This window comes from Saccostrea cucullata, unplaced genomic scaffold (assembly GCF_032062105.1).
Source record: "Saccostrea cucullata isolate Sc308-1 unplaced genomic scaffold, CSIRO_AGI_Scuc_v1 ctg16484, whole genome shotgun sequence".
Taxonomy (NCBI): Eukaryota; Metazoa; Mollusca; class Bivalvia; order Ostreida; family Ostreidae; genus Saccostrea; species Saccostrea cuccullata.
The window spans coordinates 2,388-11,749 of NW_026941302.1; the positions used below are offsets into that span (position 1 = coordinate 2,388).

General features: G+C 34.3%; 2 long non-coding RNA genes across 2 annotated transcripts; both read left to right on the plus strand.

Annotated features, from left to right (window-relative positions):
- Nucleotides 1-4,967: 4,967 nt before the first annotated feature.
- On the plus strand, nt 4,968-5,656 carry LOC134257584 (uncharacterized). The gene is made up of 3 exons (XR_009989952.1): nt 4,968-5,069; nt 5,258-5,326; nt 5,595-5,656. It is a non-coding gene; the product is annotated as an uncharacterized LOC134257584 (long non-coding RNA).
- A 1,234-nt stretch (nt 5,657-6,890) lies between these two features.
- LOC134257585 (uncharacterized) lies at nt 6,891-8,582 on the plus strand. Its single transcript, XR_009989953.1, has 2 exons — nt 6,891-7,031; nt 8,138-8,582. It is a non-coding gene; the product is annotated as an uncharacterized LOC134257585 (long non-coding RNA).
- Nucleotides 8,583-9,362: the final 780 nt, after the last annotated feature.

The following is a 9,362-nucleotide window of genomic DNA, read 5'->3' on the forward strand; positions in this document are numbered from 1 at the left end:
TATTCTCAAGAAAATGCAATTTTAGTTTTTTTGGTCTATTTTTGTAAATTTAAATAAAAATTATGTTGATTTTATTTTTATCTTTGTTGGTTATTATTTCAATATTTCATAACACTAAACTTTGAAGAGAAATTTAAAGCACTGGGCTTTTAAAAAAAAAGATAGGAGGGATTTTAACAAAATAAATAAAGTATTTGAAATATTTCTAAAAAATAAATTGAAGTACTTTGGAACCTTATTTTATCGGATATTATTAGAAACAAATGCATGCAACAAAAATCAGTTATACTTTATAGGTGTAGAGAGCCCCCTTAAACAACATAAAATCAAACAATAAATCGATTAGTTGAGTATTATTCCCGTTGTTTTCTACTCTTTGATGGACTGTAAGTATGGTGTTCATTTTTGTTCTAGAATTCTAACTTCTTTTGACAAAGTAGAATAATACACGTGTACATTACATCAAGATAAGAAATACAAATAAAATTTTTATTGGAGATTTTTCGCATTTAAAATAATTAGTAATTTTACATATTCAGAAAACACTCATTTTTTCAATGTATGATATAAGTCCGAATAATTTAGCCAGAAAGTTTATATTTCGACAGATAAATAGCACCATTATAAAATTTATAATCGGAAATCTCTTCTGCTTTGGATATACGTACAGCAGTTTATGACACCCTCCACTTGAAAAAGTGATACATTTGTAGGAATGTCCGTCCGTCTCCACGTTCGTTTTTCTGTCTGTCCGTCAGTTTTCTTCTGTCTGTCTGTCTGTTACTGTTTTGGGTACCCATGTCTTGTCCGCAGCTCTCCTTATACCACTGAATTAAATTGAATTTAGACATTCACAGAATCTTTGTATCAAGAATCTTTGTGCGATTGTGCACCTTTTTAATTTATGTTTTGACCCGACTTATATTTTGGGTTTTCAATAGCAAACATACATGGGTACTACAATTATTTCTGTGAGACTGTCGGATATTCAACAAGACAACGAGAAAAAAAAATTAACCTAACAATAAAGCTCAATGATTAATGTAATGACTTTAACTTTTCCATCGTCTTACTTCTTCATAACCTTCATAAGGATTTTATGTTTCTTAGTTGATTTGATACGCAAGAGCATGCTCTACGTCTGAACATTTTCTAAACCGGGTAAATCATTGAAATACAAATTAATGGTACAAAAATTACAACCACCTTGTTTTAGTAATCATTTCGTACGTTCTATGGTCGATATAAGGGTCTTGTCAGTGAAATACAATTTATCATGAGTAAAATGCTGACTGATGTAAATATAAAATCAATTAATCTATGTTAACTACTGTCTTCAGTTGTCAATGTTGTTTTGCTGCTACACATGCATGTTTTAGATTTAGAAAAGGACATAAAAGAACAACGTTCAATTTTGTCTTTTTTAGCCCTGTGAATTTCAGAGAAAAAAAATTTTAGATAATAATGCATTGATAAATTATTTAGATCTTTTGTGATTGCGTATCTATCGAAAATGACGTAATTGTCTAGCTTGTAAATGCATTCTGTCGTCATTAAATGCGCTAATTTCCTCATATTCTAGAACAAGTCTACAAAACGGCGACTTTTCAAAGCTATTTTTTAATATTTGATTAAGAGTGCTTCCTTTGATCTAAAATGTGCAATTATGAAATGATAAAACTGTTTCTGGGGACTTAAAGACATTATTTATTATTTTTAGATTGGAGAGTGTGCTCATTATTGATCTTTATTGAAAGTACTCAATTACACCTGTTAACCTTAAAATTCAAGAACATTGCAACTTCATTAAATCAGTTTCAAAAGACCTGGACTTTTAGGCGAACATTTTTAATAGGATTGAATCTATATTGTTTAACGTTCCTCTCGAGAATTTTTCACTCATGTTACGAATTTGGCATTCTCCACTATATTGCTTTGAATAAGTAAACAAGATGTTTCTTGTGATATGAGCCATTAAAATGATGATTCAATGAATGATTGAATGAATGATATGTATTGAGATTTATTCTTATTTATCTGTTATTATTGATTACTGTTATTTGGAATTTATTACGATCTGGGTGCATTGTTCACCAAGTACCGAATTTCCTCCACGTTTTGAGGAATACGGAATGTAAATAAACCATTAACTGGTCTACAAATGCTTTTATACAGTACTAAATGTGCTTACCTTTGATAATTTGTATAATTAATAAATCCATTCATTGATAATTAGTGTAAAACCTTACAATTACACTCTGCTTTTCATACTAAGCGGTAAAAGATGTAAACTACATTCGGAACACCTCTGATGAGTATAATAGTTAAGTGTATCCGAAGTTTTCCAGCTATCTGACGTTATGGCGCCAAATCTCATGCATTTATCGAGTGAATGACGTCATAACGGGTGTAAAGCCTTTATATACGAGCTCCCAGCGTCTAATGGTCAGACGCCTGCGGTCTCACCCACGGAAAGGTCTACCTGACGGACCAACTCCGAACAAGGCAGTCTCCCCATCACCAAGGGTTCTATTTTAGACAGAGAGACAAATTGACATGATGGGTAATTATTAACCTGAATTTGTTAGCAACATTTGATTGCGTTATTCATTTATTTTACTCAGACACAAAGTTGAATTCATTCAATGTTATTGTTTATTGTTGCACAAGAACAACCTGAACTTGATATTTATAATTCCTGACATTATTACTGACAACAAACTAACAAATGCATGGTGCATTGTATTGAGTTTTGTTGTTTGCTACATCTTTTGAATGTTAACAAGTGCTAAACGCATTGTATTGAGATACTAGCATAACTTTTTGTTCCTATACAATTAGTTGTTTGCTATAACCTGACATTTTATATTTATACTCACTAAGTGAAGAAATCACTAGTTCAATCTTTATTCAAGACCTAAAGATATAAGGTCTGTTCATGTTAATTAAAGGGTTTGTTTAAGGGTGGTTTTATAAATTAATATTTGTTGGAAAGGATGGTTGTTTTGTTTTTATTTTAGGTGAGGACCGCAGAGCCAAAGAAGAGTATTTTTGTATGTTTATTGAATAAAATCTAATAAAATATTAAAAACAAATTATATCCTGTTGTCTTTCGTTCAACATTCAGATTAAGGAGCCCCACAATGTTACGCCGCTAAACATATAAAGCTGTAAGTCGTAACAATTGGTGTCAGAAGTGGGATAAAGTCTTCCTTATATTCTGGTTGATCGAAAGTCTACATCAGGATCTCATAATATTGACAAAGTCTTGTTAAGTCTTTTGACAACGACAAGCACATTGACATATAAACACATAAAATTTGTGTTGCAATAGCCAATAACAAAAGTCAAAATGTCAAATGAAAACAGCCAATTTGAAGCTTCTGAGGAGAATGGGTGCAGGTCCTGCGATCTGAATAATGACATCACTTGTGATGAGTATCAACGGTCCGGTACCTCTTCTCCTATACAGAAATCAGGCTCTGACAAGGCTGAAAACATAAATGAACTTTTGTTAAGAGCTGTAGAAATGATGAACAAAGAAGTCTTAAACATGAGACAAGACATAGATGAACAATTGTCAAACATGAGACGAGATTCTCGTCAATTACAAGAACAAGTTGATGAGTTAAAACGAAAAGGGACCCCCAAAGATAATGCAATCAGATATCAAATGCATGGGTGTAGAGAGTCCCTGGGTTTTCACGATCAGTCTCCTGTTATTGGGGCTGGGGAAAGTATCAGACAAATAAATCCTTCTGCAAGGGAGATAAATTACAATGAAAATAGAGTTCCTTCCCCTTTCAATTCTAAACCAATTTTATCTATTAAACCACCTACGTTCGATGGGTCAGAAGATTTTGGGGATTATCTGGCCCAATTCGAAATCTTGGTCGATTTACATGGTTGGAATTACAGGGCAAAGTCACTATGCCTAGCTAGCAGTTTAGCGGGAGGGGCTCGTGCACTTTTAAGTGAAATTAACGAAGTTCAGCGCAGAGATTATGATTCCCTAGTCAAGATTCTTGATAGGCGTTATGGTTCATTTGAACGATCTGAAATGTTCAGAGCTAAGTTAAAGACAAGAACCAAGGGTGACAAAGAATCTTTATCTGAACTTGCACAATCTATCAAGAAACTTACTAGGCAAGCGTATCCTACTGCAGATTCTAACTTGACAAATGTTCTATCATTAGATCACTTCATAGATGCACTTCCCGATCCGGATATGCGCCTTCGCTTGAGAGAAAGTAGACCCAGAGACATTAATGAGGCTGAGATATTGGCGATAAGACTTGAAACCCACAAACTGGCTGATGCTCAGAGGGTAAAAATTGTCAATGCCATACATCCAGAAATGGATACCAATCTCCTTGTCAAACATTCTGTGAAGTATAAATATGTCAAAATAATTCAATCTGTTTTATTGCTGATCCGTATATTTTATAGGATTCCCATAATCTTAGGGACTCTCAACAACATGACATGTACGAAGAGAAAAATCAAAGGTAAGTAGAGGTAAGTTGAACAATATTTCACTGATGCATAAATATCAATCAATCATTGTAATAAGATTTATAATATGACTGCTTGAATGCATAGAATGCATGGTGTCGATTGTAAATTTGAATTGAAGCAGTAAGAAATTGGCCTATCCCATCAAATGTGAAAGAAGTCAGAAGTTTTCTGGGACTGTGTTCCTACTATAATCTAAATTTATGTTCATCAACAAAAACCTCAATATCCAGATCATCTGATTATCTCGAAATTCAGTCTTCGGGATTTCCAAGTTAAACAGTAAGTTTGCTTTATTGTTAGCAAACTTTAAATATTATTAAACATTGACAAATATCTAAAAACATATAACAGTCAATCTAGTACAATGCTCAAATTTCAATAAACACGACGCAATTGTCGTATTTTCAAAACGAAAGTAGATTTCGTGCATCTCTTCGTACGATTTATCAAAAGGTGTGACGTCAAATCCTCATGCTGAGAAAAGAATCGCCACTGAATTTTCACAATTTTCATCCAATATACTTGCAAAAATGGACGAAATGCAACCTCCAGTAAGTTAATTAAATACTCGTTATACATAACATTTGATATGACTGCAAGCAGATCTTTTTATGTGTTGTTTTGCAGCACATGTGTGAAAACAACAACTGCACAATTCAAATTGACATCCGTCAAACATTCTGTATTAATATGTCAAAATAATTCAATCTGTTTCATTGCTGATCCGTATATTTTATAGGATCTACGTATTCAGAGGGACTCTCAACAACATGACATGTACGAAGAGAAAAATCAAAGGTAAGTAAAGGTAAGTTGAACAATATTTTACATGCATGAATTAAATGCATAAATGTATGTATATAATTACATATAGGTCAAATATTTACAGATCATCGACAGTATAAAAACTCAACATAAATAATCTCTTGTCGTTTTCATGTTCAAGAAAACAATTAAAATTTCATGTGTAAAATCATCAATTGTCAAATATTCATATTATCTAGCTACTTCAAACCATGTTGGTATATTTTCATCAACAGTTTCATTGTTTGTTACATTTTCAGTTTGTTTTGTAGGGATATCAAAAGGGCAGAGCGGATTTACCGCAAGATCTGGTTGTAACAGAACAGTTTTTCAGGTATTTTTAAGCTCTTAGTGTTGTTGTTAGGATCTTAAGTTTAACTAACAATGTAGTTTACCTTCTTGCCCATAGTCCCTGTCATATAAAATAGGTGAACTTGTTAGTGCACGCTGTAGCTTGTCAAAAGATTTGTGACAGTCTTCACCCCAAACAAATTTATGGCTTACTTCAGTCAGTTCGTGCAAGGGTCTAGCCATATCAGAAAATTTAATTGAGAAACTGCTTTGAAATTCTTTTAGCAATTCTCTTAATTTTTGCTGTTGTTCTTGATCAATGTTTTTATAAGATTTCTCAAACACAGACTTCATATGTTCAGGAAAATTTTCATTTGTTTTCTTTTCGTGTTTTGTCAAAACATTTATTGATTGGGGAGTACTTTCAATGATCCCTGAAGTATCTTCTAAATTTGCCACAACAGTCCCCTTGAAAATTTTTACACTTTGATCACCTAAGTTCATGTATCGAACAGGCACCCTATCAGTTTCGACTTTTGTCAAAATCTTTGGAACTAATACATCATGTTTATCTAAAAATTTTTCCACAGGCTCTAACAAAGTAACCTTGTCATTAAATAATGGGTTTTCTACTTTAGCCGGGGCAATAAATTCACTGAGAGGGGGAATATCTATAGTTTCCGTCAAAAATACCTTACAACATTGCTTATTCAAAGCTTCATGCGTAAAGCAAGAAACGTCTTTCCCCTTTATTCTAAGTTTCATTTTGTTCAACAGAACATCACAGTTGTGGTCTTTCATGAAATCTAAACCCAAAATACATTCATTTTGGATATTAGCTACTAACACATTTTGATTCACCGCAACATCTCCCACACATATTTTCGCTAGGCATTCCCCTAGGACAGATATTTTCTCCCCACTAGCAGTTGTTAAATGTACCAATGAAGGGTTCAAATCTAATTTCCCCTTTAACTCTGAACTGTCTGCAAAATCTGAGCTGATGATTGTTACACTAGCTCCTGTGTCAACCATCATTGTAGTTCGAATGTTCTCAATTTTGCCTACTACAAAAATTCCCTCACTGCACCCCTTTACATCACCTACTCTCTCATTTCTAGGTGCATTTTCACATTTAACAAGTTTCTCAACATCATTTTCTGATTTATTGTTCTCAATATCATTTTTTGGTTTCTTGTTCATCATATTTTCATTCTCAGTTACGTTAACTGTATTTTGAGGACTCTTTTTAATATGCTCATTTCTTCCAGCAGGAAGAGGTCCTCTTTTATCAACTTTGTTTAACAATGATTGGGGCCTACCCCTGTACTTTGTCGACTTCTGCCCCCTGAATTCGACACGGGAAAGTTTCCCTGATTTGAGGATTGGAAGCGACCATCTTCATATTGTCTATTTTGGTAAGCATTTCTTCTTTTAAAATTATTTGCATTGTATGGCTGCCTAACTTGAAACTGATTGTTCTGTCGATCATTTTGTGCATTCCTGAACCGGGGATGCACCTCGCTTGAATGAGAAAAGTTAGGTCTTGAATTAAGAACATCTTTAAGGAGTGATCTAATCTCTTTTGTAAGTGATTGGAGATCATCTCTTAAGACCCTATTTTCTTGCTTGATTGAGGCAAGGAGATTGGTATCCATTTCTGGATGTATGGCATTGACAATTTTTACCCTCTGAGCATCAGCCAGTTTGTGGGTTTCAAGTCTTATCGCCAATATCTCAGCCTCATTAATGTCTCTGGGTCTACTTTCTCTCAAGCGAAGGCGCATATCCGGATCGGGAAGTGCATCTATGAAGTGATCTAATGATAGAACATTTGTCAAGTTAGAATCTGCAGTAGGATACGCTTGCCTAGTAAGTTTCTTGATAGATTGTGCAAGTTCAGATAAAGATTCTTTGTCACCCTTGGTTCTTGTCTTTAACTTAGCTCTGAACATTTCAGATCGTTCAACTGAACCATAACGCCTATCAAGAATCTTGACTAGGGAATCATAATCTCTGCGCTGAACTTCGTTAATTTCACTTAAAAGTGCACGAGCCCCTCCCGCTAAACTGCTAGCTAGGCATAGTGACTTTGCCCTGTAATTCCAACCATGTAAATCGACCAAGATTTCGAATTGGGCCAGATAATCCCCAAAATCTTCTGACCCATCGAACGTAGGTGGTTTAATAGATAAAATTGGTTTAGAATTGAAAGGGGAAGGAACTCTATTTTCATTGTAATTTATCTCCCTTGCAGAAGGATTTATTTGTCTGATACTTTCCCCAGCCCCAATAACAGGAGACTGATCGTGAAAACCCAGGGACTCTCTACACCCATGCATTTGATATCTGATTGCATTATCTTTGGGGGTCCCTTTTCGTTTTAACTCATCAACTTGTTCTTGTAATTGACGAGAATCTCGTCTCATGTTTGACAATTGTTCATCTATGTCTTGTCTCATGTTTAAGACTTCTTTGTTCATCATTTCTACAGCTCTTAACAAAAGTTCATTTATGTTTTCAGCCTTGTCAGAGCCTGATTTCTGTATAGGAGAAGAGGTACCGGACCGTTGATACTCATCACAAGTGATGTCATTATTCAGATCGCAGGACCTGCACCCATTCTCCTCAGAAGCTTCAAATTGGCTGTTTTCATTTGACATTTTGACTTTTGTTATTGGCTATTGCAACACAAATTTTATGTGTTTATATGTCAATGTGCTTGTCGTTGTCAAAAGACTTAACAAGACTTTGTCAATATTATGAGATCCTGATGTAGACTTTCGATCAACCAGAATATAAGGAAGACTTTATCCCACTTCTGACACCAATTGTTACGACTTACAGCTTTATATGTTTAGCGGCGTAACATTGTGGGGCTCCTTAATCTGAATGTTGAACGAAAGACAACAGGATATAATTTGTTTTTAATATTTTATTAGATTTTATTCAATAAACATACAAAAATACTCTTCTTTGGCTCTGCGGTCCTCACCTAAAATAAAAACAAAACAACCATCCTTTCCAACAAATATTAATTTATAAAACCACCCTTAAACAAACCCTTTAATTAACATGAACAGACCTTGTATCTTTAGGTCTTGAATAAAGATTGAACTAGTGATTTCTTCACTTAGTGAGTATAAATATAAAATGTCAGGTTATAGCAAACAACTAATTGTATAGGAACAAAAAGTTATGCTAGTATCTCAATACAATGCGTTTAGCACTTGTTAACATTCAAAAGATGTAGCAAACAACAAAACTCAATACAATGCACCATGCATTTGTTAGTTTGTTGTCAGTAATAATGTCAGGAATTATAAATATCAAGTTCAGGTTGTTCTTGTGCAACAATAAACAATAACATTGAATGAATTCAACTTTGTGTCTGAGTAAAATAAATGAATAACGCAATCAAATGTTGCTAACAAATTCAGGTTAATAATTACCCATCATGTCAATTTGTCTCTCTGTCTAAAATAGAACCCTTGGTGATGGGGAGACTGCCTTGTTCGGAGTTGGTCCGTCAGGTAGACCTTTCCGTAGGTGAGACCGCAGTCGTCTGACCGTTAGACGCTGGGAGCTCGTATATAAAGGCTTTACACCCGTTATGACGTCATTCACTCGATAAATGCATGAGATTTGGCGCCATAACGTCAGATAGCTGGAAAACTTCGGATACACTTAACTATTATACTCATCAGAGGTGTTCCGAATGTAGTTTACATCTTTTACCGCTTAGTATG